This window comes from Petaurus breviceps, unplaced genomic scaffold, assembly GCF_028583685.1.
Source record: "Petaurus breviceps papuanus isolate PSGF00001 unplaced genomic scaffold, PetGlider_PUasm1.0 140, whole genome shotgun sequence".
Classification (NCBI taxonomy): Eukaryota; Metazoa; Chordata; class Mammalia; order Diprotodontia; family Petauridae; genus Petaurus; species Petaurus breviceps.
The window spans coordinates 42566119-42584076 of NW_027185698.1; positions in this window are offsets into that span (position 1 = coordinate 42566119).

Sequence of the window (17958 nt, forward strand, 5' to 3'; positions counted from 1 at the left end):
CTATCTACATTTCTTCCAATATGCTGTGTGTGGGCTTCCCTCAAGTTCTCTTAACATGGAAAGCATACTAATAAGACACAAATCCTGCCTGTCAGCTTTTCCTCACTCTCATTACAGGCAGCCTTCCCATCTCCTTATTTGTTCCACTATATCTTTAATGACATCTTGCTTGTCCTGTGGAAGTCCTTGTTTGTATTAGATCCTAACCTATTCACCACCATCTTGCATCTCTTTATTGTCCTTTGAATCAACTTCAATTTTTTGGAGATCATAGTTTCTATCACACATATATATATATATATATATATATATGTGTGTGTGTATATATATATATATATATATCATCATCAGAAGAACCTCACTGGTTCAAAAAAATTTTTTAAAAGATGCTTCAGAGATAAACTTAGGATCATTAAAAGAATCTCGCAATTTCCAAAGGCAATTGATTCCACTTTCCTCTTCCTGTTCAATTCTTGTCCATTTGTAGTCTCTGTTCCAGCAAGTAAAGACAAAGCTGGTCATTAAGACTCAGTTTTGTCCCATGTCTGACACAAAAGTTGTGGGAGTCTGGGTAAATCACTTAACTTCTTTTTTTTCTACATAAGTAATAACTTTATTGTAACTTGATGTGCTGAAATGCAAAAAAAAATTTTAGCAACAAGATAAAAAAAAAGTATCTGAACATTAACATCAGCTGGTTAAAAAAGAGGCTGGTCAGTTTGATGCAAATGTTTATACATATATTATGAATTTTCTAAGTAATATACACCCCAATCCAGGTCTTTAGATCATTATAATGATATATTCATTTCCAAAACAGGACTCATTTAAGTTAAGCCTTCCTTCTAAACACCGAATACAGAATTAACTGGACTGCTATGCATGATGAAGTCAAACATCTGAAGAATTCCCACAAATTCCCTTTCAAATATAAAGTCCATTTACTGCAAATAGAAAATAAGTGGTGAGTCTAAATCAATTCAGCAAAAATTTATTAAGTACCTACTATGTGCAAAGCATTGGTAAAATAAGTTTAATCTTGATAGTTTATAGGAAGCTCTGTGTGTATGTGTGTGTGAGTGAATCACTTAAATTCTAAGTGCTCTAGACAAGTGTCTAAGACAAAACGTTTTTGAGAAGATGCTGAACAGACTGAAAAATGATTGAGGATGCCAAAGTGCTTTTGTTTATGTGAGTTATAGCTACCAATATTTACCATATTAGAAATTGAAACAGATAACATTTTTTGAGGAGAGGTTATCAGGGTTAAGAGACTTGCCCACGGTCACACAGCTAGTAAGTGTCAAGTATCTGAGGTTGTATTTGAACGCCTGACTCCAGGGCTGGTGCTCTATCCACTATGCTACCTAGCTATCCCCTCAAACATTTAAAATATGGGTTTATTAATTCATTAAAATAACAATAAGTAACATTTTAATGAAAAAAACATCTCTATTTCCAAAACAAAAAACATTAGTGAGAAGAGTTTTACATATTTTTGAAAATCTCTCTAATTTAGTCTGTATAGGAGACAGCTAGAGTCTCATATGTGTTTCTGTATCCATTATGTTGCAATATGCTGTTTTTGTTTAAGTATATGAGGAAAATCTGGCCTCACATAGATATATGTGTATGCAGAGCACTGGATCTGAAGTCAGGAAGATCTAGGTTCAAATTTAACCTCATGCATTTACTGGCTGTGTGACCCTGGGCAAATCATTTAACCTCTCTTAGCCTTAGTTTCATTGTCTGTGAAATAGAGACAATAATAGTAAGGGCATCTCAGTGTTGTTGTAAGGATAAAATGATACAATATTCATAAAGCACTTTGCAAACCTTAAAGCACTACACAAATGCTAACTGTTATAAAAAGGAGCATTAAATATTAGAATTATGAAAAAGGAGCCTATTTAAAATAAATTTAATATTTATTATGAAGATGGTTTGACCTCTCGGACTCCCTGAAAGTATTTCAGAAACCATCAGGGTCTCACAGACATTTTGAGAATTGCTAATCTAGACAAAAAGAAGTCTTTATTCTCCATGGATAGTTAGGTCAGACTCTTTAGAGTGCATACCAATCTCATTGAAGATCCTTTGCAAATTGCTAGGCCTTGATGCAACTAATACATTGTTCTCAAACAGGTGGATCAGTCAGATCTCAGCATCAAGGAGGAATCCCTCTTCAACTTAGACACTTAAGCTAGATTTCCTCCAATAAAATGGTAAACTCCATTGGTGATCTCTATTGTTACCTCTTTTGAGGAATCTTGTATAATGTTGACATATGTATGGGAGATGCCTTATGAGAGGAAAGCCTTTAATGTTCCTTTTTGTTTTACCAAATCAAGTACTTTTTTCATAGTTAACAAATACATTGGATTCTTCTCTGAGTCTTTTGGCCAATTGTATAATGCTAAATATGGAATCAACTGGGGGCTATCTCTTATAAAAACCTGACTGTTCTCTTTGAATACCCTCATAAAGGATGCTCTGGATGTATTTGTTATTCATAACTTTCTTTTTCATAAAATCAGAATGATTCAGTACAGTAAGAAATTAATCAATTTATAGAATATCTGAGCTGGGAAGACCTTAGAGATAATCTTTTTATTTTGCCTTTTGGAGGGCAATTGGGGTTAAGTAACTTGCCCAAGGTTACACTGCTAGTTTTTTTGTGTGGGTGTTAAGTGTCTGAGGCCGGAACCAAACTCTGGTCCTCCTGACTCCGGGGCCAGCACTTTACTCACTGAGCCACCTAGCTGCCCCTCTTAGAGATAATCTTAATCAGCCTCTTAATCTCTATAGCTTTCTTCTTCAGACTTGGTTCTGATACCTGACTATTTCTGAAAATTAAATACCCCCCTCAGAAGATAAAGCATGGGGGGGGGGGAGGAAGGTGAGGGGGAAGGAGAGCTAAAGAGTCTGATGCTCTGAAGGTCATTCCCAAAGAGGAATCCCCAGGAAAGTTCTCAGAAATGGGGGCATTGTTGGGAATAAAGATTCGGTCTTCCAAGCTAAGAGGCTACTGTGCTGGTGTGGGAAGCACATTGGACTTGGAATTTGAAGAGTATGGTTTGAGGGCCAGGTGTGTTGCTAACTTGGTATGTGACTTTGGGTCTTTTCCCAGTAAACTGCCATGGTATGGCATACCACCCATATCCTTCCCCATCCAGGGTACTCCTAACCAGGAGACAAATTCTGTCTTCAAAAAACTAGTTCTCATTCAGTTGTACAATAAGCAGGGTTGGAGTCAATGATCTCTGAGGGTCCTTCTAGCTCTCTTCTAATTCTGACCTTCCATGTTCTCAAGTCCCTCCCACATTCAAATATTCTATGACTCTAACTCTATAATTCAACTCTGAATAACAATAATAGCTCATGTCTGTAGGGGTTTAACATTTATAAAGCACTTTGTTCTGAAAGAGGTAAAGTTTGTCCATATGATTAAGTTCTACTTGTAAAATAATCTCATCAACTAATAGTCATAGGATCATAGGATTAAAAACTGGGAAGAACTTGGAGATTGTCTACTCCAGCTCTCCCTTCCCAATTAAGAAACAGACCAAGAGAGGAGAAATGATTTGTCCAAGGCCACAGAGAATGTTGGTGATAGTGTAGGAACTGGAATTCATGTCTTCAGATTCCTCTTCCTGGGATGTGTTTTTCTCTTGTTTTGTAGTGAGTGGAAAGTGAAGAATGGTGGTAGTGGTATAGGCTTTTGATTTTCCCTACAAATATGTCAAACCAATTAAGAACTGGTTCTTTGGGGCGGCTAGGTGGTGTAGTGAATAGAGCACCGGCCCTGGAGTCAGGAGGACTGAGTTCAAATTTGACCAGAGACACTCACTAGCTCCCCCTCTCCGTGTACAGTTTCTCCTCCCTGCTGTGAAATCTGGCCTTCCTCTATGTGTTCAATGCCTGAGTTATTATTTCTTTGATTATATCAGGGAAATGGGGAGTTTTTCCAGACTCTCACCAGATGCTTCTCCCGACCCTTTCTCCAGCCCTTCCCAGCTATGATAATGGATGCTGTGTGTTCTCTTATAGGAGCAGTATGGGCCTGATGGCTGGGCTGATGTTTGAGGGAAGAAGAATTCACCAGCAGGTTGGCTGAAAGGTGATGAATTTTCCAGTTGTAGGAACCCTCTGAGTCCATGAGCTAAGTAACAGGGGGAAATGGGGGGCAGTGGGGATGTCATAGTAAGCATTGGTGGGAGGAACACCACACCAGAGAAATGAGAGATTAGTAAAGAAATGAAAGAAAGAACGTCCATCTCTTGGGATGACTAATTTATTCAGTTAGCTCCTCTGCACCACTTGCCCCAGATACACCATATTTGTTCCCTTTGGACATGTTCCTGGTTCCCACAAAGCCATACCTTCTCATACATGCAAAAAACTTAGTGTTCAGCTGTTTTTTAGTTGTGTCTGATACCATCTGAGGTTTTCTTGGCAAAGATACTGGAGTGGTTTAGCATTTCCTTCTCCAACTCATTTTATAGATGAGGAAACTGAAGTAAACAGGGTTGAATGACTTGCCCAAGGTCACACAGCTAAGAAGTGTCTGAGACCAGATTTGAACTCAGAAAGATGAGTCTTTCTGACTCCAGGCCCAGCTTCCTGACTCCAGGACTCTATTGACTGCATCACCTAGCTGCCCAAATGCAGATATACTCACAAACTTATTCTACTTAATCAGACACTCTCTGCCTGAGTGATCTCCATGGTTCTCCTTTCTCTTCCACAGTCTCTTTTATGTCTAATTCTGTGATTCTATCATCCCCTGTGAAACACTATCTGCAATATTATTGTTAAGATTTTGATGACTTAGAAGGAGCATAAATAGCAATTGTTTTCTGTTCTGGACAGAAACTTTGAAGGTCTTCCCCTTCTAAATTAATATTTTTGTGATGATAAATTAGGCCATATTTCATCTCATTCCTTACTTAGTCCTTAGTCATTAAGTGGGCATTGCCTCAAAGAAACTGAGGCCTGGGAAAGTCCTTCATTTGGAAAGGCCAAGGCCACCCACTGCATCCTAGGCTATGGCCAGTCATCTTGACTTTTGTCTAGCAGTGGACTTTGATGACTCTGAAGGAGATTTTGTGCAGCCCTGACTCACTCAGTGACATCACTGATCTTCCTGGGAACAAAGGATGAACAACAACGGCTCTGCCCCTTCTCAGCTCTCTGATGAAAGAAATTCCCTAACCTATAGGCAGGTCACCCTGCCCATAAGCAACTCCTGGGATTTGTGCTCTGGGCCAAGGCCAGCTTGAAACTTATTTCTAATCGGTATCTAACATGATGCAGAGAAGCAGCAGAGTGCATCACCAGGACCCAGAGCCTGAAGATATGGCTTGGAATCCTGGCTCCTCCTCTAGGAGCCTTCATTTCTCCTTTTAAAAAATGTGATAATACCAACTTCACAGAATAATGGGGGAGGGGAACAGAAATGTGAGCTTTTACATTTGAGGCATAAGCAAGAAAACCCCACCAGCCTTCTCCAGTGGCTTATCATCAATGCCTAAAAGCACTTAGAGTGCCATTGCTTTGGATTCATCTTTGCTCCGTTCAAGCTCTCTCTCTCTGTCTCTCTGTCTCTCTCTGTCTCTCTCTCTCTTTCCCCTGTTTATCAGAGCTAGAAAGAGAGCCTTCAGTCTACACCCCCTATTTTACATAGAAAGAAACAGAAACTCAGAGTGGTTCAATGACTTGATGAAGACATTTGAGGCTCAGTGGAAACTCCACAGGATAGGCTTTGAAGTCAAAGGACTTGAGTTCCAATCCCATATCTGTCACCACCTGTGTGATTCTGGTAGTTCTCTGGACCTGTTTCCTCATCTGCAAAGTGAGAGGTCTAGACTAGATGGCCTCTGGGGTCCCTTCTAGCTCTAAATCTAGGGTCTACCCAGCTAATTCATGTCAGAGTCAAGATTGAACTTGGTGCTCCTAATTCCCAATTCAGTAGTCCTTCAACTGCCTCACTCTGGCAAGAAGGTGGAGGACAGATCATTGAAGGAAGCCAGCCATCTCAGCCATTGGACAGGAATACCCTTCTGGAATGGTGTGCCTGCTGCTCCCTTGTCTTCCCAAATCAAAGCCTCATCTCTGTCTTAAAGTAGTATCTTAACTCTCCTCCCCAAATATACCCTACCCTGAGACTTATCCTTCCCCCAAGAGCCTAGATTGGAGCTGCACTAATCTTAACCAGTCAGAGGAAGTCATCTGGTGTAATGGAAGCAGGTGTGGGCTTAGAAGAAAGTGGCTTGGGTTTGAATCCTGACTTTGCCACTTTTAAAGATGTGTGACTTTGGGTAAGTCATTTTATTTCATTCCAGTACACTAGCTCTGGCTCACTTCTGCTGCCCAATAGTTTATTTTCCCTCCTTATCCTCTCAAAATCTGTCCTCAGTAAAGGTTTTGACTTTCAATCCCTTCCTGTTCAGTCACTATCAGTCTCAGAACTCCTTTTCTTCAGGAATTTGCATTCTTAGTCTTGAGCAGGCCATCCCTATTTCTGGACCACAGTTTCCATTGTAAAATGACAGCATCATAATACATGGTCTTTAAGGTTCCTTACAGCTGTGACATTCTAGGGTCTGTATTCTAAAATCCCTTTATATGCTGAAAAATCTAATATCTATGATTTAATGCATTATATTCTAAATGTACTCTATCTTTGACATTCATTCTATAATTTAACATTCTATGAATCAAGGTTCCTTTTTGCTTTGACATTCTAAGTTCTATGTTTCCAAAAGTCTGTTCTTTAGATTCAAATATTTCATGATTCTGAGTCTATGAATGAAAGTCTCTGTCCTTGTGAAGGGGAATGACAGATGGGGAAGATGAAAAGACCTTCCAAAAGGGACCCTTGAATGTACACCCTATGGGTCCTATGGGATGCCTTCACTAGCTATATGCTTTATGAACATGCACCAAACATTTACTCAACCTTTCATGACAAGACACCTGATAAAATTGAAACCAATAGCAGTGACCCAGGACTAAAACAAAGCCTTCTCTAGTCTGATCATCTCCTAAGGTCTTTTGAAAGGTACAGATTGAAGAGTAACTAGGTGGCACAGTGTTTAGAGTGCCAGACCTGGTGTCAGGAAGACTTGAGTTCAAATCCAGCCTCAGACACTTACTAGCTGTGTGACCCTGAGGAAGCCACTTAATCCTGTTTGCCTCAGTTTCCTTATCTATAAAATAAGCTGAGGAGAATATTGCAAACTATTCCAGTATCTTTGCCAAGAAAATCCCAAATGGGGTCATGAAGAATCAGATCTGAGCAAAATGATTCAATAAATCCCAAAGGAAAATGGCAAATGCCAGAGGGGCTGTGGGAAAACGGAACTTTTAAAATGCATTGTTGGTGGAGCTGTGAATTAGTCCAGCCATTCTGGAAAGCAATTACCCCCTAAGCTATTACATGGAACATGCCCTTTGACCCAGTAATACTGCTGCTAACTCTATACTCCAAAGAGAAAAGGGAAAAAGCAAAAGAACCCATATGAACAAAAATATTTATAGCATCTCTAATTGTGATGGAAGAGAATTAGAAACTGATGGTATGCTCATCATTTGGGGGAACAGATGAAAAAATTAAAGTAGATAAATGTGATAAAATACTATTGTGTCATTAAAAAATGAAGGGGATGGTTTTATAGAGAAACATGGGAAGACTTGTAGACAGTATGAACTGATGAAGTAAGCAGAATCACCAGAACAATTTGTACTCTAACAAAAATAATGTAAAGATAAATACTCTGAAAGACTTCCTCTTCCAGGACCAAGCTTGGTCACTGTTGTAATTCTACTGTATTCAGTTTCATTTTCTTAGACAATTATTAAGTCTGGAAGAAGTCTTAAAGATCATTTAATGCAATGGGGATTATATGTTAACCGAGAGTCCATAGACCCCTGCCGAATTTGTGGATAGATTTCAGGGGGTTCCATGGACTTGGATGGAAAAAAAAATCATTTTTACTTCAGCAGAAATTGTTTCTTCTATAATTCTATGTCTTTTATTTTATGCACTTAAAAACATTTTTCTGGGGTGGCTAGGTGGTACAGTGAAAAAAGCGCCAGCCCTAGAGTCAGTAGGACCTGAGTTCAAATCCAGCCTCAGACACTTAACACTTGCTAACTATGTGACCTTGAGCAAGTCACTTAACCCCAATTGCCCTGCTTTCCCCCCTCCAAAAAGCAAAAAAACCCAAAACCCCCAAAACCAAGAAAAATTATTATGAGAAGAGATTCATAGGCTTTGCCAGACTGCCAGAGGGTTCCATAACACAATAAAAGGTTAAGAACCCCTAATCCAGCCCATTTCCCTCATTTTACAGAGGAGAAAACTAAAGTGATTTGCTCTAGATAACACAACCAGCTAAAAGACAAAACCAGAATTAGTACCAAGCCCTTAGACTCCCTGTCCAGTGCTCTACAGACCATGCTGGCCCCTTATTGATGACTTTGGAGCTCTACATGTAAAAAATTTAGGTCAAGAAATGGGTGTTAAAGGTCAACCCCAAATTTAATTTTGTTATTAGCCTGAGATAGCAATTCACACTGCCTGCTCTTCAAATGGCGGGTTAGCCTCTATATGATATAGGGCCTGGGGGTTGGTTGGAATTCTGAGCGATTCTGAGGCCCTGGAAATTCCCTGTACTCCTACTCCAGATTCTGGGAAGCTGGGGGAGGCATGGATCCAGCTGGCCTCCTAGTCATATACTTCTACATCATTCAAAAAATTCCTAGAAGGTCATGGCCCTCAACTACAAGGAGAAAGGGTTTTGCTATTGAAAACATCCTTAATGGAAAACTGTCAGTTCCAGGAGGAAGCAGAGATCTGGGAAGGTTGAGGTTTAGAAGGGGGAAAGAGAAAAGGACTCTTACTGTCAGAAAGGAAAAATGCCACGGTCTGTACTTTTAATCAATCACTAAGCGCTTATTAAGCATTGAGTGTATGCCAGGCACTGTGCTAAGCACTGGGCACATGAAGAAAGGTAATATGAGTCCTTGCCTTCAGGGACCTTGTAGTCTAAGTTGAGAGATAATATGTAAATAAATAGTTTCGTGTGTATATGTACATACAAGAAAAAAGAAAGTAAACAGGAGGTAACCCTTAAGGGATGAGAATTAAGATTCCCAGAATGACAGTACAGATATGTACCTTCCAGAATCATGGGGGATTTTGGAGATTTGAGCCTTGTGGAATTTTCAGTTGAAACATAATTTCTCCATTTCATCCACTTAGAGCTAAATGACCTGAGTTCTAGTCCCAGTTCTATCATTTATTTACCATAACTTGCCCAAGAGATTCCCTTCAACTCTCTAGGTCTCAGTTTCTCAAATTCGTAAAATGAGGGGATTGAATTTTTTCTTGTTGTTCAGTTATTTCAATTGTGTCTGACTCTATGACCCCTTTTAGGGTTGTCTTGGCAAAGATACTGAAGTGGCTTGCCAGTTCCTCCTCCAGTTCATTTTACAGATGAGGAAACTGAGGCAAACAGGATTGTGACTTGCCCAGGGTCACACAGCTAGTAAGTGTCTGAGCTTGGATTTGAACTCAGGAAGATGAGTCTTCCTGACTCCAGGCCCAGTGCTCTATGCACTATGGCGCCACCTAGCTGCTTTAGAAGATTGAATTAGATGATCACTAAGATTCCTTCCATCTTAGATATGACTGGTTTAACATTCTGTGAGCTCTTTATGTTTCAACATTCTCTTATATCCCAAGTTTCTTTCCATGTCTAAAATTCTATTTTACTCCATTCCTTTTTTTTTTGGGGGGGGGGGAGGGAAGGCAAGGCAATTAGGGTTAAGTAACTTGCCCAAGGTCACATAGCTAGAAAGTGTCTAAGGTCCTATTTGAACTCAGGTCCTCCTGACTCCAGGGCTGGTGCTGTATTCACTGTACCACCCAGCTGTCCCTACTCCATTCTTTAACAGTGAACCTTGAATAAACCAGAATCTATCTATAATTACAGTACATTTGGGTCCTGAAGGATATTCCAGGTCTGATGTTCTTTGGTGTTTAGTGTGTATAAGATGGGTCTCTGGCTTCAAGCTTTTCTGAATTCAGGGACAATGTATCCCCTATAACACTTGGTCTGGCCTAAGTATGCAAAGATGACCCACAAACACCAGATCCCTCCACTCAAACGATTTTCCCCCAGCCCTCAAGGAGACAAACTTTCCCCACTAAAAGACAAATACCAATAGCACTATAAAATTGTCATTGGTGCATTTTGTTTTATGTCAGGCAATTCCTATGTATATTGGTCCCCTTCCCATACCTGCCTTGTAATAAGGTGTAACCCTTTGACTCTCAGGCTCTTGTCCAGAGAGGGTTGCCTCAGAGGTATCAGATTCTAGAAATGAACTGTCCCACAGTTCACCAGTTTGGCAATCTTTTTAAGCTTGGGATTGGGTCTTGAGGAAACCAGAACATCTTCCATCTTGTACAGCATGTGGGAAGAAGAATGTCAAGCAGGGTTGAGTATGTGTGTCAGATTTCCGGTTGCCTGTTCTCCTGCCTCTCTTTTTCTGAGAGACCAGTGTATGTTGTGAGAGTCTGGTGTGCTTCAGTTGCAAGATGGTGATAATGGGGACTGACAGGAACCTTTCTACCAGATTCCTGCCAAAGGAGAGGAAGAGATAGGAGGGAAGATCTAAGTCTGTCCCTTGGCCAGTGTTTACTCCCTAACTGTCCCCACTTACACTTTGTGTGTGCCCATGTGTCTCATTTTTAAAAAAAGTGATCAGGGAGAGACATATTCTGTGTGATTAATGCTGGTGAACACAGAGGTTTGGGGAGAGGTCTTGACCCCTTTAAGGAGATAAGAGGCATCATCCCTCTTTCAGTATAAGTTGAGGCACTGGAAAGGACTGATACACATCCAGTCTGGAATTCACATAAGCAAGACGGATGTAAGAGAGTCATAGAAACTTGTGATGGAAAATGCTATCCACATCCAGAGAAAGAAATGTGGAATCTGAATGAAGATCAAAGTATATTGTTTTCACTTAAAAAATTTTTTTCCTTTCTGATTGTTTTCCGCTTTTGTTCAGATTCTTCTTTAACAACATGACTAATGTGGAAATATGTTTAACATGATTGTACATGTATAACCTACATCAGATTACTTGCTGTCTTAGGGAGGGCGGAGGGAAGAAAGGAAGGGAAAAAATTTGGAACTCAAAATGTTACAAAAATGAATGTTGAAAACTATCTTTACATGTAATTGGGAAAAAATAAATACTGTTAAGTACAAAAAAGTCATAGAAAAATGTTAACCATACCAATTAAACTTAAAAGTATATCATGTTATTTTTTTCTGAACAGTTGTTAAACATTTATCAACACATAGTAGCAACTATTTCAAAAGAAAAATAGTTAAGTAAATAAAAGATTGTGTGACCACATATGGAACATTCTGTCTTCCTAGTTCTCCATCTTTCTGCCAAGAGGAGAATGTATATTTCATTATCTTTTCTCCAGGATTATTCATTTTTTTCTAGTCATTCTGAATTTGCTTTCCACTTAGTGATCTTTTCTTTCTCATTGTTATAATTAGCAGGCAATGGCACTAGTTCCACTTCTCTCCATATCAGTTCATGTAAATTTTTCCATGTTTCTCTGAATTCCTTCTACTTCTCATTTTGGTACAACAGCAATATTTACTCCCTATACTATTTACTCATATCCTGCACTTTACTCATCCATTCTCCAATGGATACACATGCACTTTGTTTCCAGCTCTTTGCTCCCACAAAAAAAGTGCTGTACTTTCTTCACAGATACAGAGTAAGAATATGGCTGAGAGAATAGCACTTACTCAAGGTCACATAGCTAAGTGATGGCGGCAGAGATTAGATTAGAAATTAGGAGACCTGGGTTGGAGTCCCAGCTCTGCTACTAACTAGCTGTTTGACCATGGGCAAATAAGTCATTCCCCTTCATAGATTTTAGTTTCCTCTACTATAAAAGAAGAATGTTGGATGAGTGCCTTCATATCATATCTACAGAAAACAAAATTAAAAGAGGGAAACGGGTTTAATTTAGGTCTCACAACTAGCCAATGTCAGAGATGGAACTAAAGCTCAGGTGGCCTGCCTCCCAATCTAGGGCCATTTTGGCTAAATATATAGTCAAACAATGAAATTTGGCATTCAGCCCCTTGCTGAGGCTTTGCACAACTTTTAAGATTGTTGAATCATCAAAGAAAGACTCATAGTCACTAGCCTCTACTTCCCAAGTCAGGAAAATGATCAAACATGTTCTAAAAAGATTTCAAACAAAATCTCTTAGATAAAAATGTTTCCATGTGTACCTTGTCATACTGTATACAACATATCCACTTTCAGAACACCCAAAGCATCTTAGTTAATTTATTTCTATAAAAATTTAAAAAGAATCTTTTGCATAAATAAAAGCAAAGCACACAGAATGAGAAGGAAAGAACTATACCAAGGGAAAGAAAAACTTTGTAATAAACATATCTGATAAAAGAGATATCAAAAATGTATAAAGAAGTTTTAATATTTATGTTCACAATGTTCCTTTTCTTATGTATTTAAGTTTAAAATAAAACTAATTAAAATAATTTTTAAAAAATCTATATAGAATTAACACAAACCCAAGAAACAGATTCTTTCTCTCAATCACTGGATAATTAAAAGGATATGACTAAGCAGTTCTTGAAAGAAGGATAAATTACCAAGAATTACATCAACTATTACAATAATTATCAATAATTAATCAATAAGTTTGAAAGTGTTCAAATTGTAATAATCAGAGAAATGTAACAACCAATTCTAAGATACATCCTCATACTCATCCATTAGGCAAAGATATTAAAAAAATGAGAAAATTCAGCAGGTAGTAAGACTATGGGAATACAAGCATGTGTTTATATTACTGATGAAATAATGAAATGGATTGGCATTTTGAGAAAGCAATATGGAACTATGCCATAAGAGCTACAAAAACTCATTCCTATCTTTTGACCTTTGTAGTAGGAAATGACCTCTATATGCACAGACCCATTCCTGGCAGAAAAGTTATGATAGCAAAAATCTGGAGACAAACTCAGAGACAAAAAGTTGAGGAATATCTGAATAAGCTGTGTTTTTTTAATAGAGAAGAAAAATATAACATGCTTCTTAAGAAATGACTAGTGAAATCAAGTGGAAAGAAATGAAAAACAAATATGGGAAGACTTATACCAAGTAATAAAAAACAAAGAAAATAGACCTATCAGAACCATGTACACTCTGACCTGATTGTTTACAACTATGTAAAAAGAGATAATAATAACAACAGCAACACAACTCTGAGAAATACACAGAAAGGAAACTCAGAAAGGTTCACTGAAAAAAGCAAAATGATTTTATTATTATTGTGTCAAAATTAATACGCACATTTGGGAGTGGGCTGGGGGTTTAACTTAAGTAGGGTTTTTTTTCTAAGCAATCTGATAGTTCTACGTGCAATCATTGACTAGTATTTTTTGTTACCATAATTTTTATTGTTTTCTGTTCTTAATGGTATATTTGAATTGCACTTGTAGCTGGAAGTTATAACAAAATATATTATTGTAGCTGGTATGCCTGAGAATGCCCCTATTCCTTTTCCTGTCTCCCAAAGAAGGTATGAAATGATCAATTTTGGAACAAGCCATGAAACAACTTCACCTGGCACCAGTTATCCAGGAGGTTCATCTCTCTCTCTTTTTTCTGGCATTTGGTATGAATTTACCTTGTTGGGATTCTTTTTTGCACCTTTCACATGACATTGATGATGAAGTTCAGGGCTGGAAAGATATCCAGAGAGGAAAGGACTGCAGATGGATTCAACCCAGATTGGTTCTCTGTTTCCCAGAGAGACACCTATTTATCTGCAATTCTCTCCAAGGCAACCATGTAAAACTTCATGTAACAGAAGCAACAACAATTTACATAGTGCTTTAAGGATGCAGAACACTTCACTAATATCATCTCATTTAGTCCTCACAACTCCCCTGCGAGGTAAGCACTGTTGTTATTCCCACTTTTCAGATGAAGAAAATGAGGCAGACAGGTTACGTGATTGGCCCAGGGTCACACAGCCAGTACCTGAGGTCAAATTTGAACTCAGGTCTTCCTGACTCCAGGGCCAGTGCTCCACCCACTGTACCACCTAGCTGCAAGGGAGACAGGGATTCTGGACAGAGGAGAAATTCCTGGATCAAGCAGAGGAGTTTCTGGGCCAAGTCAAGGATTTGAATCAAGCTGGAAGAGGAGAGAGGCAAAATGAAGGTACAGCCTCCTTGACAAGGAGGACAAACCCAGACCTTGCCTGGTACTGTGAGTCATGCAAACTGTGCAGGTACAGAGGGAAAAAAAGCTAACCCTCAACTGACCCTGACTTCTTTCCCTTGTGAGGGTAATAGAGTAAGTTTGGAGTCACTGTGGGAAGCCAAGTTCTTTTCCCTACAAAGGTAGTGTTTCTGTGTTTAGTAACCCCAAGTTCCTTCAGTGTGCTTTGTGTGTGTGTGATTGTGTGTGTGTAGTTACCCAGAGACCATTATAAATCTGAAAGATCATTTATGTTCCTTAGGAAGCCAGAGGTTCGTTGGAGAGGTAAGAAGATTTATTTGGATGGTTTACAAGTTCTGGCGAAAAGTTTTCCATTTTCGGCAGAGTTAAATCAATTTGGTCCTACGGTCAGTGTTCTGTTTATTTAAGTGCTTGCTTGGGAGCTGAAGGACCACAGAAATATAGCTTTATAGGTGGAAGGGCCGTTAGAGACCAGCTAGGACAACCATTCAATTTATAGATGAGGAAATTGAGGACCAGAAGGGATACATTGCTTTTGCTTTTTTTTTTTTTTTGGTAAATAGTATTTTATTTTTTCCAATTACATATAAAGATAATTTTCAACATTCTTTTTTCCCATTTAATAATATTTTATTTTTTCTCCAATTACATATAAAGTAGTTCCAACATTCACTTTTATAAGATTTTGAGTTTCGATTTTTTTTCTCCTTCCCTCCGTCCCCTCCCCCTCCCAAAGACAGCAAGCAATCTGATAAAGGCTATGTACATACAATAATATTAACTATATTTCCACATTAGTCATGCTGTGAAAGAAGAATCAAAACAAAAGATAAAAACCATGAGAAAGAAAAAAGAAACAAAAGAAGAAAACTGTTTTGATCTGAATTCAAACTCCATATTTCTTTCTCTGGATATGGACAGCATTTTCCATCATGAGTCTTTTGGAATTGTCTTAGATCATTGTATTGCTGAGAAGAGCTAAGTCTATCAAAGTCTGTCATTACACAACGTTGCTGTTACTGGGTACAATGTTTTCCTGCTTCTGCTCACTTCACTCAGCATCAGTTCATATAAGTCTTTTCAGGTTTTTCTGAATTTCTCATAGCACAAGAGTATTCTATTACATTCATATCCTACAACTTGTTCAGCCATTCCCCAAATGATAGGCATCCCCTCAAATTCCAATCCTTTGCCATCACAAAAAGAACTGTTATAAATATTTTTGTATATATGGGTCCTTCTCCATTTTTATGATCTCTTTGGGAAGCAGATCTGTTTAGTGGTATCACTGGATCAAAGGGTTGCCCTTTGGGCATAGTTCCAAATTGCTCTCCAGAATGGTTAGATCAGTTCATAACTATCAACAATGCATTTGTATTTCAATTTTCCCACATCTTCTCCAATACTTTCCTTTTATGTCATATTAGCCAATCTGATAGATGTGAGGTGAAACCTCAAAGTTATTTTAATTTGCATTTCTCTACTCAATAGTGATTTAGAGCATTTTTTCATGTGACTATAGATAACTTTAATTTCTTCATCAGAAAACTGCTGGTTCATATCCTCTGACCATTTATCAATTGGGGAATGACTTATATTCTTATAAATTTGACTCAGTTCTCTATGTATTTTAGAAATGAGACCTTTATCAGAAACATTTGCTGTAAAATTGTTTCCAGTATTTCTGCTCTCCTTCTAATCTTGGTTGCATTGGTTTTTTTTTGAGCAAATCATTTTAAATTTAATGCAATCAAAATTATCTGTTTTGTACTCCATAATGTTCTCTATCTTTTATTTTGTCATAAATTCTTCCCTTCTCCATAGATCTGATAAACTATTCTTTGCTCCCCTAATTTGCTTATGGTATCATCCTTTATATCTAAATCATGTTACCATTTTTTACCTTATCTTAGTATATGGTGTGAGATATTGATCTATGCCTAGTTTCTGCCATTCTATTTTCCAGTTTTCCCAACAGTTTTTTTGTCAAATAGTGGGTTATTATCCCAGAAACTGGAGTCTTTGGGTTTATCAAACAGTAGATCACTATAATCATTTACTACTGTGTCTTGTGTATCTACCAGGGGTGGAAGACCTGTGGCTTCAAGGTCATATGCTGTCCTCTAAGTCCTTGAGTGCAACCCTTTGGCAGAATCCAAACTTCACAGATTGTTGGGTGAAGTTTGGATTTGGTCAAAGGTTCACATCTGAGGACCTAGAGGGCCATGTGTGGTCTCAAGGCCACAGGTTCCCTGCTGTTAATATATATTTCACTGGTCCACCACTCTTGTTTCTTAGCCAATACCAAATACTTTTGATGATTACTGCTTTATAATATAGTTTTTTATCTGCCATGGTTGGGCCACCTTCCTTTGTATTTTTTCCCATTAATTCCCTTGATATTCTTGACCTTTGTTCTTTCAGGTGAATTCTGTGATTATTTTTTCTAACTCTGTAAAATAATATTTTGGTAGTTTGATTGGTATGACATTGAATAAGTAAATTTGTGTAGGTAGAATTGTCATTTTTGAGCAACTGATATTTTTCCAGTTGTCTAGATTTGACTTTGTGTGAAAAGTGTTTATAGTTGTGTTCATTTAGTTTCTGGGTTCATCTTAGCAGGTAGGCTCCCAAATATTTTATATTGTCTAGAGTTATTTTAAATGAAATTTCTCTTTCTATCTCTTCTTGCTGAGATTTGCTGGTAATATATAGAAATGCTTATGATTTCTGTGGGTTTATTTCATAAAGGATACTTTTCTTTTTCTTTCTTTCTTTTCTTCTTTAGACTCTTAGACATGAGTCAAATGCTGAGGTTCCAAGAAAGAGGAAACCCAGAGTAGAAACATGAGCCAAAATGAAAGATTGTTGTGAGAAGTCTTCATGATGAAATCCAGTATGTGTAAGCTCAGAGTCAGTTCTGAGTCATGGGTTACAACACACACACATATGTGTATATGTATATGGGTATATGTATGTATACACAAACATACCCATATGTATTTCATGCATACACATTCATGGTTGTTATGTATATACACACATACATATATATGTGTATATGCACATATATTATCTTTATTTTTATTTTGTCCAGTCCCATGATTTCACTGGTGCACAAAACTCCTTACCAGGACACCTTCCTAATATAGATCATCACCTTTTCTGTATTCTTCAGTCCCAGAGAGTTGCCTGGGGCACAGAGAGATTAAGTGATTTACCTGAAGTCACCCAGTATATTTCAGAGATGGAACTCATCCCAGCTCTTCCAGATTGCCAAGTGTAGTGCCAATGCAATATTTACAGTGCCTACAATCACAATAAAGACCATGACTATAAGTATCACATGATGTTCGATTGAAAAATATACTAAACTCTCCAGATAGAGGATAGAACCAAAGCATTTATTTAGATACCAGAAAACCCAATCCCCAAACCAGTAAGCCAATTCCATCATAGTACCAAAGATATTCAGAAGCCATGATAACGCTGAGAGCCACAGCATTCTTCAGCCTTCCCACAAACCAATACAAGATCAATATTTACTCACAAACCTCTCTATCTCCTTGTCTGAGCTACTCTCTCTCCCATCATCTGGCTAGCTCTGACTACCAACTTCCTATG